This window comes from Elephas maximus, chromosome 2 (assembly GCF_024166365.1).
Source record: "Elephas maximus indicus isolate mEleMax1 chromosome 2, mEleMax1 primary haplotype, whole genome shotgun sequence".
Lineage (NCBI taxonomy): Eukaryota > Metazoa > Chordata > Mammalia > Proboscidea > Elephantidae > Elephas > Elephas maximus.
Window position 1 is genome coordinate 117,100,177 of NC_064820.1, and position 14,186 is coordinate 117,114,362.

The 14,186-nt window shown below is 34.5% G+C and overlaps 1 protein-coding gene across 2 annotated transcripts in view; it reads right to left on the reverse strand.

Annotated features, from left to right (window-relative positions):
• The window catches only part of FBXL17 (F-box and leucine rich repeat protein 17), a 595,501-nt gene that overhangs the window by 185,634 nt on the left and 395,681 nt on the right, over positions 1-14,186 (reverse strand). The window lies entirely within an intron of this gene.

A 14,186-nucleotide genomic window follows, 5' to 3' on the forward strand; every position in this document is an offset into this window, starting at 1 on the left:
AGCTTTGGATGAATGCCACAACGCTCTTCTCTCAACAGACCTCTGTCAAGGTGTTTAAGGAAAAGGTATTATATTCCCTTCTTTAAACTCAAGTGCTCTAATACCTAAGTGACTTTAATGAAATACATTTACGACTAGTGCACCCTTTAAAAACAAAGAGCTGGAAAAGAGATATTACTATAAAAATAATGGTTATAAAAGACTAGAAAACCTGTGCTATAAAATAGCTAAATATATATACATATATATATATACATATATACACATATATATATATATACATATATATATATACATATATATCTCCTATATCATGAAATGGAAACCCTGGTGGCGTAGTGGTTAAGTGCTACGGCTGCTAACCAAAAGGTCGGCAGTTTGAATCGGCCAGGCGCTCCTTGGAAACTCTGCGGGGCAGTTCTACTCTGTCCTATAGGGTCACTATGAGTCGGAATTGACTCTATGGCACTGGGTTGGGTTAGATAATGAAATGATACAAAAATAATTACAATGAAATCATAGAATATACATGGGTGGTCACAAGGTGTCTGGTGATATTCATTGCCTGTGATTCAACAATTAACGATGGAGTTGGATAACATGGAAATACACATTTTTTGGTGAAATTTTATTCAACATAATACCAAAATATATTTTGAAAATCCATAACTTCTATAGATTAAAGGTGAAAAAACTTCTGCACATGTAAGACCTTTAAATTTTTTTACATTACATTTTTTTATCCTTAAAATCTAAAATGAATTACATGGGTACAGGCTATTTTAATAATACAGAAACATACAATTTAAAGTCTTTCTGGTTTAAGTTAAAAGGTTTTGAATAGTACACTCTGTTCTAACAGCCCTAGCAAAGCTTGCAGCACAGAATTGAAGGGACCTTAAAAATAACCATTAACAACACTATCCATTTCGTGGCTCAGTCCCTATATCAGAAAAGCCTGTACAGTTACACTGACACATAGGCATATGCACCCTTCAATACATTCAGTTTCAATTTTTATAAATAACAGTTAAGTAAAAGGGTAAAAGCAAAAAGAATCATTACCCTTTTCCAGGACGTAAGGATCAAGTAATCTGATACCTGTGTGTATAATCCATCAAAAAATTACTCAGTATCCATCTCTTTCAGATATTTTATTTGCTGTCTGGCTTATTTGTAGGTATCTTCATAAAATGTCAGGGAATTTTATACAATTTTATTCCAAACAATTCATTATTGAAGGTTAAATTAGTTAGAAGGAAGACCTTTTTCTTTTACAAATATTTTTATACGATTTTATTTTAATGGAATGATAAACATTTTAAATTTTCTCAGAATAACTGAATAAACTTTCTTTTTGGGCTATTAAAAATAATTTATGATAAAAATGGGTACTTTTCTATGTCTATATAGAAAACTATCAAAATGGTAACACACTGCAATTATGATTGATATAGCTTATTGCGAACAGAAATTTTAAAACCTAATTTCATGTCATTTTGCTTTAATATAACATTTCAGTAAACTCATTAAAAAGGATAAAAACAAAAATGAAGCATTACAGACAACAATCATGATGTATTTGCAACTTTAAAATGTAACTTTCACATCCTCAGAATAAAAATAAAGGCCCTGGATGATCGCAAAGTCCTAAATTTTTTTTTTTAAACTTTGATAGCAAAGATATATATCTCACTGCTCTCCTCAATCACTAACCAAGAAAACTCAAAGATCCAATATTCTGTGTGGCCACCACAAAAAAATAAATTAGTGTAGAAATAATGTTCATAGCATTAATTGTATTTTGTTCTCATGCTCTATGCAAATAGTTCAAGATCCCTGATTTTATATTTGATTACAAAAAAACTTTAAACAAATGCAATGTTATTTGCATTCCTTCTACTTGATTCTATATTAGATATGCTATAAGCACATATGAACTTTAAAGTCATACAAACTACAAACAGCAAATAACACAAATCAATTTCACTGTACAAGCCAAAACAAATGCAATTTCATAGGCAACAAGAAGTGGTAGTCACATAAAATAAGAAAATCAGTCACTGGATGAAGGCGATCCTAAAATTAATAAAAGGCCTTGAGCATCAAGTTTCCTCCCTGTACAACTGAGAAAAATTCTGGAAGTGTGGATGATTACGAATAGGCATTGCAAAATTACTTAGCTTACTCAGGAGGCAATGCAATAGCCAAAAGATAACAAATGATTAAGAAGTAAATGGTAAGTATCTTTCAGACAAAAGTGGAAAGAAGAATTATAAGAGAAAAGCACTTTGCTTTTACAAAGGATCACCTAGAGTTTAAGCCCTGTTTTTGAAAGTTCGGTTACGTAAGTTTTTCAAAATACTTTTAATTACTCTGTAACCACAGCCAGCGAGCCAAAAGTTATACATACCATAGAAATATTAACCAAATAAAGATTCATAGGAAAAAAAATATCCCTTGGAAGATCTGTAGCAAAAGTTAATTTTAAATCATTCACGGTGACACCTGAGAAGAGAAATCCCAAGTTCTGTGAATCTGGATGGAAACTCTTAATATTATAAACACAAAACTGAGTGGTTCAAACAAATAGCTAAAATAGCTATTGTTTTAAGAGTTGAAAATGGAAGAGGTTTGTGTTATCCTGTGCAAATTGGTGGAAATGGAACACCACATCATGTCCTGGCTAGCGCCTGAAGCATTGTAATTCATCTTAGGTCTAGTTTCTCAGGCAGCATGCGGTGATAGCAGGCCATGATGAGGGACCATGGGTGGTGACTGTCTTTTCCTCCTTAAACTTTCAGAGTGTGTTCTACATTTACAGGGCGTACACTAACATAACAAAAGCCTGTGGACCACATTTACTCTAAATAATTCTACTGTGTTGTACAAAGAGTTGGCTCTTTGTCACTATCTTTAGTGTATTAACATCAGAGCATTTCCAAATCACGCTGTACAGTATATATGCAGAAAACAAAGAAAGTGGTAAATCTTAGAAATTATTTAATCATTTTTGAGTATATATATATATATATATATATAAACCCACTGCCGTCGAGTATTTTTAAATGGTAGCCAGTAAAGGAGAAAAATGTTTGCAACGTGATAATCCCTAAGCCCCCACGTGTCTGTCAGCTTGTCATACTGTGGGGGGTTTCATGTTACTGTGATGTTGGAAGTTATGCCACTGGTATTCAAATACCAGCAGGGTCACCCATGGCGGAGAGGTTTCAGCTGAGTTTCCAGAGTAGAACAGGCCAGGAAGAAGGACCTGGTGGACTACTTCTGAAAAAAATAAATAAGCCAATGAAAACCTTATGAATAGCAGCAGCACAGTGTCTGATACAGTGCCGAAGATGAGCAGCTGGAGCAATAACCAACATTATGATCAATGAAGAAAAGGCTGAATTGTCAAGGATTTCATTTTATTTGGATGCACAATCGACACCCATGGAGGCAGCCGTCAAGAAATCAAACATCGCATTGCTTTGGGCTAATCTGTTGCAAAAGACCTTTTAAGGTGTTCAAAAGCAATATCACTTTAAGGACTAAGGTGCGGCTGACCCAAGCCATAGTGTCTTCAACCGCCTCATATGCATGTGAAAGCTAGACAATGAATAAGGAAGACCAAATAGACCCCTTTGAGTTATGGTGTTGGTGAAGAATATTGAATATATCATGGACTACCAGAAGGATGAACAAATCTGTCTTGGAAGAAGTATAGCCAGAGTACTCCTTAGAAGGGAGGATGGCAAGACTTCATCTCACATACTTTGGACATGTTATCAGGAGGAATGAGTCCCTGAAAAAGGATATCATGCTTGGTAAAGTGGAGGGTCAGTGAAAAAGAGGAAGAGCCTTAACGAGATGGACTGACACAGTGGCTGCAACAATGGCCTCAATCATAACAATGATCATGAGGATGGTGCAGGACCAGACAGTGTGTCGTCCTATTGTACACAGGGTCCCTATGAGTTGGAACCAAATCGACTGCACCTAATGACAACAACAATGTCTGAGTAAGAAGGAGAATGATAGAACCAAATACCACATTTAGAACTTCTGATTCTCCATCCTCTCTCCTATTCACAGATACCACATAGGAGAATATTCATTAATCTTAGTGATAAATTACAGTTTGGTCCGGAGGAGCAAGCCAAGAGTCCCTAAACTTAGAGTCTAGAATTCAAATTGTTCCCATTTCCCCACCATCTTTAAGAACAAACCTCAGAATAGGATATGATCAACATTCTCTAACAGTCAGTACATTTAACGATTCCCTACTTCATGTATGACAAATTAAGGAGCTATAAAACTCAAAAGGATAATACACTATCACAAAACATAAGAATCTATAAGATTATTAAGGAAGAATTCATAAGGGAAAATGATGGGGAAAAATGCAGAACATTAAATATTATTAAAATACCCCATGAACATCAAACACAATTAACTCTATTAAATCCTCTTCCCTAGTTCTGAGAAGGGGAGACAAGTCTTAACAAGGGAGAATTAAGAATTGGAAGACAGAGACTCCAGTCTCAGCTCCAGGGAGCTATAGAACAGCCACCTCCCTTCTTTAGAGCCCTAAAGCATCATTATAAGATGAGGGTCTATATAAACCTTTTCTCCAAATCAAACGTCCTAGGTTTGTTTAAATATACTTCAGTTTATTCTGGATTGCCACTCCTCAAATTATTTCTCACTTTTATGTTTTGGAAGGTTTCTGAAGAGAATTAAAAAAAAAATTGATACCGTTGTAAATTCTTACGTAACAGCTGTTGAGTACATATATATAAACTCTTTTAGAACACAGAAAAGGGACAGAGAACCTGTGCCAAAGCATCCAGGATTATTTTGACAATAATGTAATTTTATGTTCACTTGCTTTTGATAATGCTTAAAATGTACCTGAAACAGTTGATAAAATTTGAAAAACAACAGAAAGGTTACTTTTGTAAGCTATATGGGTTTTAAAAAAAAGAAGAAGAAACGGCATTACTTAGTTTCAGTGGAAGGAAAATCTGTCTCCTTAGCAATAGATTCTTAATCACCTGATTTATGGGAAGGGTAAAGGTTAATGAATTAAGCTGTGTAAGCTTCAAAACTATCAAAGAAATTCAAAAGAGCCTTGAATTATGGAAAACAATGGCCCATTCTACATACATACCAAATTTTTATGTTTTTTTGTCTCCAACTCAAAGGCTGGAACATGGCATTAGTGACAATTGAAAAGAACTAATGAGGAAATATGACTACATTGCTTGCAAGAGGAGTGTCCTAGGAGACCTTGTTACTGTTTGTGATGTGCTTCAAACCCAGAAGAAGCTAATTGGAGCTGCCAGACACTGGTTTGCAAATTTCACTTTAAAGGACAGGCTCAATCACCTTAGAGGTATGAAAAGAAATGTCCCCATTAGAGACACATTAGTATGTGGCTTGGAGAATTTCTAAATAAACTTTAGGATGTTCTTTCCTAAGTCATTTTTATATTTAAATAATAGATATATCTTTAAACTGAGGAAAAAATGCAAGACAAAAACAACGCCACAAATTTAAAACAAAAACTATGAAGACTGCCATAATGTAATAGGCAAGGAAGTAAAACAGGAAGCTAGGCATGTTTAAGGTTGAATAAACATGCAGATCAAACTGCAAGAAGACAGAAAAGCAAACACATCATAAAAGGAATTTATTTGGGAGTATAATAAAAAAAAAAAAATTTTTTTTTTTTTTTTTTTTATTAGCAGTAGAACCTCACTGTCGCCATTTCTTGAACCTAAGCAAGCCACTGTCTGTTGTTTGAATTGTAGGTAGGTTTTGTTTTTTTTTTTTTAAGGTATAAAAGAAGCTGCAAAAACAAAAATACAAATGAGAAAGGATTAAAAAGGGTTTACCAAGCAACAAAGAAGCAAACTTAGTCCTACTCTCTACTGCGAAAGCTCATCCTGACTAACTCACATACAGGTCATTTAAATGACAGCAGAGGTCACCAAAACACAATTTGGCATCTTACAGAAAGAATAATGATCCCAGATTGATTTTTCTAAAGCCTCACATTGAGTTTTACCGAAGAATAATCCAATCACAGGGCAGCAAATGAATGAGCATGATTTACAAGTATATCTTGCTTTTAAAAAATATAACATATAAAGTATTTCTATACACACACACACACAGAGATAAGTTTATAGGTAAGCATTTACAAGATGAGTGAACTCAAAAATTTATTAATAGCACATTTTCCCTTATTATATTTGAATACAATTTCATTAATGAACATTACATTTATAAGTACTTTTTTTTAGTTACACGATACCTTAAGTTTATAGAAATGGCATGCAATAGTTTTTTTTTTTCACTTTGAATTAAACAACTGTACATAAATAACAAATGAAATATTACTTGCAGAAAGTGACACATGGTATCAAAGTGCAATGCCCAGTGCCCTTTGTATTTTATGGTACACATTCTTGTGAATTTTATTCTATTCTATTAAAAACACCGTACCAAATGTGTCCTTAAGTCAATTTTTCATGTAAACATCTAAATGTATTCTCAAAGAAGAGATACTCAATGCAAGCAAGATTTTATTTTTAAAAGGTAGATTTGCAATTAAAATGCTAAAGCATTTTCTCAAAGCACGTTCTTCATATACCACAGGGGCAAAGACTGGGAGTGACAAGCAAAATGTTACCAGCTCCACCAGTTAACAACAATTATCTTGGGACACTCTTTAAATTCTCCCTTACCAAAAGTTATTCTCTGGAAAACTAAAATCTGATTAGTGAATCTGAGATTAATCTGGTCATTTGCTACTTAAACAGTGGAGAACTAATGCCTATACTGCCAAATAGATAATGAAAGCTTATAAAAAAAGAATGGTAGTTTATTTATTTAGTTTTAAATGAGATGGGACACAAGAACTGCTCTATAAACTGAAATGCTACTGAAACTTAAGTTCTTCGGGTTTGAATCTTTGCCAACAGAGGTGTTACACTTTTGAGGGAAAGGAGGAGGGTGAATATGTAGTCACTTGCTGATTCTTTCTGGATCACCCACTCCCTGAGAGTCTCTGACTTTAGAGGCTTCCTAACTGGACAGTCAGTAGGATTCTGTACTGTAAAAGCAGCAACTACTGAACAATAGCAAAATAATATTTTTTAATCATATTTAGGAATGACCATCACAAACCAGCTCTCCAAAAGTATTTTGTTTCTTCATTTATACAGCAAAATATGCTTTCTTTAATTTGAATGCTTCGTGGAGTACTTTAACACGGACAGACTAAAGCTGTTAATTTTTTTTTTTTTTTTTACGGCACATCTTCTTTCTAAGAAACTACATGGTTAAAGGTTTTACCAAAGGGGGGAAAAATGAGCGAACTAACAAACTTGTAATAAACCTGGCTCTAGCTTTAAAATTTCAGACATTTTTATCCCAAAGTCTTGCTTTTAATTTTAGCTGTTGTTCCATTCTTTTAGCATAATGACATCAACCATTATTTAACAAGTTGAGCTAACCTTTTCTAATCATTCTTCAGAATACGCAAGAAACAGGAAGAAAAGTCATAACTTTTATTTCTTTAATTTGAAAATGTTTTAAGCAGTGCACTGTGTTAGAAATACTGAAAGACATAATCAGAAAGCCACATTATTATAAATTTATGTCTATAATATTTAAACCCTTGATGGATCAGCTACTAATTTTTGTTGTTATTGTCAATATTAATGTTTTAACTAGGATCAGAAAAATCATATCACTATCTCTTCATATACTAACAATGAAGTGAAGACAGTCAATTTCAGGATGAAAGGAAAGAGAAAAAAAAAATGTAAAAGAAAGACTTCCCAGTTCAACGGTTTATTCATTCCTCCATGGGAAAGAAATGCAGTCACTATGAAGAATGAAAACTTATGAAACCTAGTCCTTCTTTTAAGCTTTTTGGGGTCTCATCAATTTCTAGACAGTAAATGTAGAGGAATCCAGAAACCACATGATTTTGATACATTTAAGCCTGGTGCTGTGTTTACGCTATTCTGGTGTATTTTAAGATAGAAGGCAGAGGAGAAAATTATAATACCCTCCATGCAACGAAACTGAGTGGCATCTAGAGCTCAGGCATTAAAAAAAAAAAAGGATTATAAAAACATAAAACCATGTTTCAGTTCAGTGTATTGTCATTTGTCACCAGCCATTACTTTCCTCACTATATGTCAGGCATTCTGGTAAGCGCCAAAAGCTCTCCCTCGCCAATATTAAATAAATGCTTTAATAGTAAAGTTAGAAATATTTCAAAGAAATTTGGTAAACTTTCAAAGAGCTAAAATGAATGTGAAATTATACTACATAAATGTGAACTTTAGGTGGAATATTAAACATATAATTAATAATTATCTCCCTGCCCACCCCTAACTCCTTACTCTAACTGCTATAAATATTGATGTGAAAGTCTCCATTCAACAGACATCATATATTTTAAGCCTGCCTTTAATATAAAATGGCTAAGACTAAATTATTTTAGTGAATATAAAAGTACCTAGAAGCCCTGACAGGGAGCACAATAGAGAACCCCTGAGGGAGCAGCAGATCAGTGGGATGCAGACCCCAAATTCTCATAAAAAGACCATACTTAATGGTCTGACTGAGACTAGAGGAATCCTGGCGGTCATGGTCCCCAAACCTTCTGTTGGCACAGGACAGGAACCATCCCCGAAGACAACTCAGCAGACATGAAAGGGACTGGACAGTGGGTAGGAGAGAGATGCTGATGAAGAGTGAGCTAATTATATCAGGTGGACACTTGAGACTGTGTTGGCATCTCCTGTCCGGAGGGGGGATGGGAGGATAGAGAGAGTTGGAAGCTGGCAAAATTGTCATGAAAGGAGAGACTGGAAGGGTTGACTCATTAGGGGGAGAGCAAGTGGGAGTACGGAGTAAGATGTATATAAACTTTTACGTGACAGACTGACTTGATTTGTAAACGTTCACTTGAAGCTCAATAAAAGTTAATAATAAAAAAAAAAGTGCCTAGAAGATGAGATTTCAGGCATCATTCATGAAAGAAAGAGTTAGGCACTTCCTTAGCAGAAGACAGCCACAACTTGGCTTTGTAGTGACTAATTGCCTCTTTAACCCTTGTACTCTGGGAGTTGGCCTGTGCTTCAATACCAGTTTTGTGATGCAGCCAAAGACTGATGTTCAACACAGACCTCCCATGACCTGTGTAGCCAAGGAGTTAACTCAGACAAGATGCTGACAAAAGGTTTCCTTCTCACTTGGGAAGGCAGAGAATCTCTTTTTGGATAAGCCAAACTCTCAGAATACTATAAAACGTAGGTAAAGGCAATTTATAAAAGTCAAAAGGATGGTTTCACTTTAACAATGATTCTAAGCATCCCAATGTACCATTCAAAGTTTTGTTTGAGAAATGGTTTTACCAATATTACAAAAAAAAAAAAAAAGATTTAGTTATTTTAAAATGCAGCAAAGAAGGCACCTAATTAGATATCTTTGAAGGCTTATAATTAAATAGCCGTCATAAGATACAAAGGAAAGCAGGTCAGTGTTCTCCATTCCAAATGTTTCCCACATGCTTCAAGCATTCATACTCAGGCAAGCTGAACTGTGTTTTTTTTTTTTTTTTAATTCATAGGGTGTAAGTTTTTAGAGTAGTGTTAGGTTTACAGAAAAACTGTCATTAATTTTTAGCTTAGTAACTATCTAGCCTGACTAAAAACTAATAAAATAATTTTTACATGGCGATTTTAAGTAGAGATTATATACAAGTAATTAATTCTGCAATTATGAGAATGGAATAGTCAAGGCTTCTTGTTAGTTTTTTTTTTAAAGAGATGAAGAAGGGGTTCTAGATTAGGGAGCAGCAAACATGTAGGCAGTGGAACGAAGTAGCCCAGATATGTATTCAGTAAGAGGAAATAAGAATGATCACACAGGCCTGATGAAGGCAGGCACACTACATAAATCTGACCTTACTGATGCTCATTTGGATTGAACTCTGAGCCCCGTGAGGCTTAAAAATCATCACTACTGGATACATAAAACCTGCTTCTAAAGCTCTGGGACTGCCATTGTTTTACTCCCATATCATTACCTATTAATGTTCACATCAGAGATGAAATAATCTCTGTGCTAACATTTATAGGAAAGAGAGGTGGCAGTCATGTGTTGTTATTTTGTTACATTTTTACACAGAGAGATAACTTTTTACTTAAAAAAAAAAATTATGCTTTTTTAAAAATTAAGTAGTCCACATATTTCTATAAGTTAAAAGAGGCATCAACCAAAATTTTTCAAACAAAAGTTATATAATGTATATATTTTTTAAATCTCAAAAGAAGGATGAAGGCTGATTTCAGTTAATTTTTATTAATTTGAATAATAAACAAATCCTCCATATTTTCTCCTGAAATAACATTCAATTAAATGCAACAGTTAAGATTTAGAAATTCCAGAGAAAGGCTACTGAATTTCGTTTAGCTTCTCTGGCTACCAGGACAGCTCAGTGATTACTGACATTAAAATGTCCATTTGCCTATAATATATACTTCTAGAAGATTCTTTCTAAACTCTTTAATTTTTCTATCAATGCAAAGACTTGATTATAACAATTTAATTTACAGCCAAGTAAGCATGTAGTATATCTGTGTGCATGTGTGTATATTTGTAAATATAATTCTTAAAAAATACATTTTTTCCTTTACCAGTATTGTTATTAAATCATTAAATATATAATTGTTGTACTAAACAAAGGAATTGAGTAGCTCAGGCCCTGAAATGTCATAATCACTAAAATCCAGGTTGCTTTGGTTGGACTCGTCATCAGTGTAGCCCTATGAAGCAAAAACACATCTCTCTGTTTATAGGAAGAGTGGCAGAAAGCTAATGTAACCAGTGTGTAAGACTGATAGAAACCATGGGGGGGAAGCATTATCCATTTTCTCCTTGCAGAAGTTGCAAAAGCAAGATGGCAAGATAGCACAAGGAAGGGAGAAGACACACTTCACTATTTGTTTCAGACAGTGGGTACCTCTGCAGGCAACACTGCATCTGACAACCAGCAGGAACAAGCAACACTCCCAACCCCAGCACTCAGCTTTACGTTATTCTAAATGATAAATCAAAATGAACAGCGCATCTCTGGCATATTTCTAAATACTGTACTGTTGATTATCATAGTTACTGTTCTGTCTGCATAATCAACAAACCACGTAGCAAAATGGAGTAACAATTTTAACAATTCTGTTCTACACAGAAAACACTCGCTTCTGTCAAAGGAATAAAAAAAAGATTGCATTCTGGTATTGTGAGGAAGAAGCAAGACTGAGAGTTGGTTTCTGATTTTTAGAAGTGGTTAGTGGAATAAAAAGCCAAGAGCAATGCCCCAATTCCCAGCATTTGAAATGGATGTCAGGTAAATGTGTTTGGAGTCAATTGGCCAGTTTTGTGCTTTTAGAGGTCCTGAGGGTGTATGGTGAGTTCTGCCCTGGTAACGATAGAATTTTATAAAAAAATAAACCAAGTGCATAAATCCTCTTTTCTGATATTTTATTGAAAGGTAAGCATAAGGTCATCAGATACACAACATATGCAGGCCAGTTGGCAATATTTGGGGCTTTGGGAAAGTAATAGAAATTCAATGCCATGTCATACTTAGAAAAGGGTGAAGGAAAATATAAAGGGTAATAATATAACCCTGGTGGCATAGTGGTTAAGAGGTCAGCTGCTAAGCAAAAGGTACGCAGGTCAAATCTACTTGCTGCCCCTTGGAAACCTTATGGGGCAGTTCTACTCTGTCCTATAGGATCACTATGAGTCGGAACCAACTCGATGGCACCTAACAATAACAACAACAATAATACAACTAAGTCATTGAAAGCGATGCGTACTCAAGGAATCATTGGTTGAATTAGTGGCTAGACTTAAGCTTGTGGGGAGAATACTGTAAAGTGGAAAAAGAAGAAACACAAGACATTTATGTATTTCATAATTATTGACAGCCTAAATTTATTTAATGTATTTATGCCACTAGAAATGCATATAGAATCATGAAGTAAATATTTGAGAGAGGCAAGGAAGGTGAAAAATGTGGGTAGAAAAATGATAAAGTCAGGGATACAGTCACCAAGAAAGAATTTAAACAGTTCAGTCTTGAAAAGCTTCTACAAGTGGGATAAGATTTTGGAATAAGCTTTCAAGGAGCCAAAGTAAAGCGGGAACATGGTTATTCGTAAGATTCAAAATATCAATGAGTTAAAAAAAATCTGATGTTCAAAAAATGCTACAAAAAGACGAGATATGCTTGAGGCACTTCTGGGAAAATGCTGAAGTTTCAAGAAAGTATCAAAATATTCTGGATCATTTAGAAGATTTCTCCCACTGTGAACTTAATCCACCAGAAACTGGCCTCTCAAAACATTAAAAAAAAAAAAAGGAGAGAAGAAAGAAAAGTATATTGCACATGGTTAGTAACATAATACAATAAAAAACACAGATGATACTTAGCTACATCAGAATTTTACTAAATTTTATTAAGTACAACATCAATCAGCTATTGGTAGTGGAAATACACGTCAGATATTCGTACTGTTTAAAGTGTGTGCGTGTGTTTGTGTGTGCGTGTGTGTGTGTGCATGTAAAGGAAAGCACTAGAGTTGGAAAAGTAATTCGACTTCCCTAAATCTCTTACGTAAAGTGGAAGATGTAATACCTACCTCCAGGGATTTTGTGAAGGTTACATTTCTTAATGTTTGTAAAGACACTTTTCCTCATTCACAAACACTTACTACCCCCCAACCATGCAGATACAAATATGGATAAGAGAAGTCTCTTCCCCAAATGAATTCACAATCTTGTCAACTTTAGTATCTTTCACACAAATAAGGCAGGATTATCTAGATTAGTATTTCCTAATGTGAGTATCTCAAGAAACAAGTACTTACGGCATTTAAGGCTGATACCTGGAAGGGAAAAAAGAGTGCATGTAAAGCACATAACAGCACCTGCCATACAATAAGCAATTAAAATGTTAATTATTATTATTTAGGCCCAAGCACAGAATCTGGCACATAAAAAGTATCTGTAGTAGGCAGAAGGATGGCCCCACAGAGATATCAGGTCCTAGTCCTAGGAATCTGTAACTGTTAGTTTTTATGGAAAACAAGCCTTTGCGAATGTGGTTAAATTAAGGAATTTGAGATCGGGAGATTATCCAGATTATCTGGGAGGGCTCTAGATACAATCACAAGTGTCCTTACAAAACAGAAGCAGAGGGAGATTTGACATCAACAGAAGAGAAGAAAGTGAGAAGACCATGAAACAGAGATAGGATTGATGCACCCACAAACCAAGGAATGCCGAAGTAGAAAGAGGCAAGGAAAAGATTATTCCCTAGAGCCCCCAGACCTTGACTTAGGTCCAGCTAAACCAATTTTGGACTTCCAGCCTCGAGTTATGGCAGAGAACAAATTTCTATCACTTTTAAGTGGTCAAATTTGTTCCAATTTGGACAGCAGCCATAGGAAACTAAGGTAGGGCCTAACAAGTATGTTATTAAGTTAATCAGTGTATTTCAAATGTGGCACAAAACATTTTGATTTAAAAAGGTAACAAACTAATTGCAATTAAGAAAACACAATCGAATAAGACAAAATTTTAAGTTGTAAAAGAGACAAAAAAAGAAAATATATACTTAAAGAATGCTACCATATCTTTGGCCTGAATCAGAATAAATTCAGAAAAGGTACATATTACAAAGTTTTTTTAGAACAAAGACCCATTTTCCCTCAAAATTTTATGATGGAAATTTTCAAGCATACTTAAAAGATGAAAGAATTTAACAGTGAAAACCTATTGCCTACCACCTAGATTCTAAAATTATCATCTTGCTACACCTGCTTTACACAGATGTATCCATCTCTCTATCCATCCCACTCGATCCATAAATTTATGTAATTTTTTGATGCATTTCAAAGTAACTGCTAATACCAGTATGTTTCACTTTTAAACACTTCACATGCACATCATTAACTAGAATTTAGTATTTATTAATGGTTCTTTCTTTAAAGGTAAAATTTAACTATTGCTTGCACTGTGAAAGGAACAAATCTTAAATGCTATCAGTTTTGACCAATGTATAGATATGTCTACCTTGACTCCCTAACAAG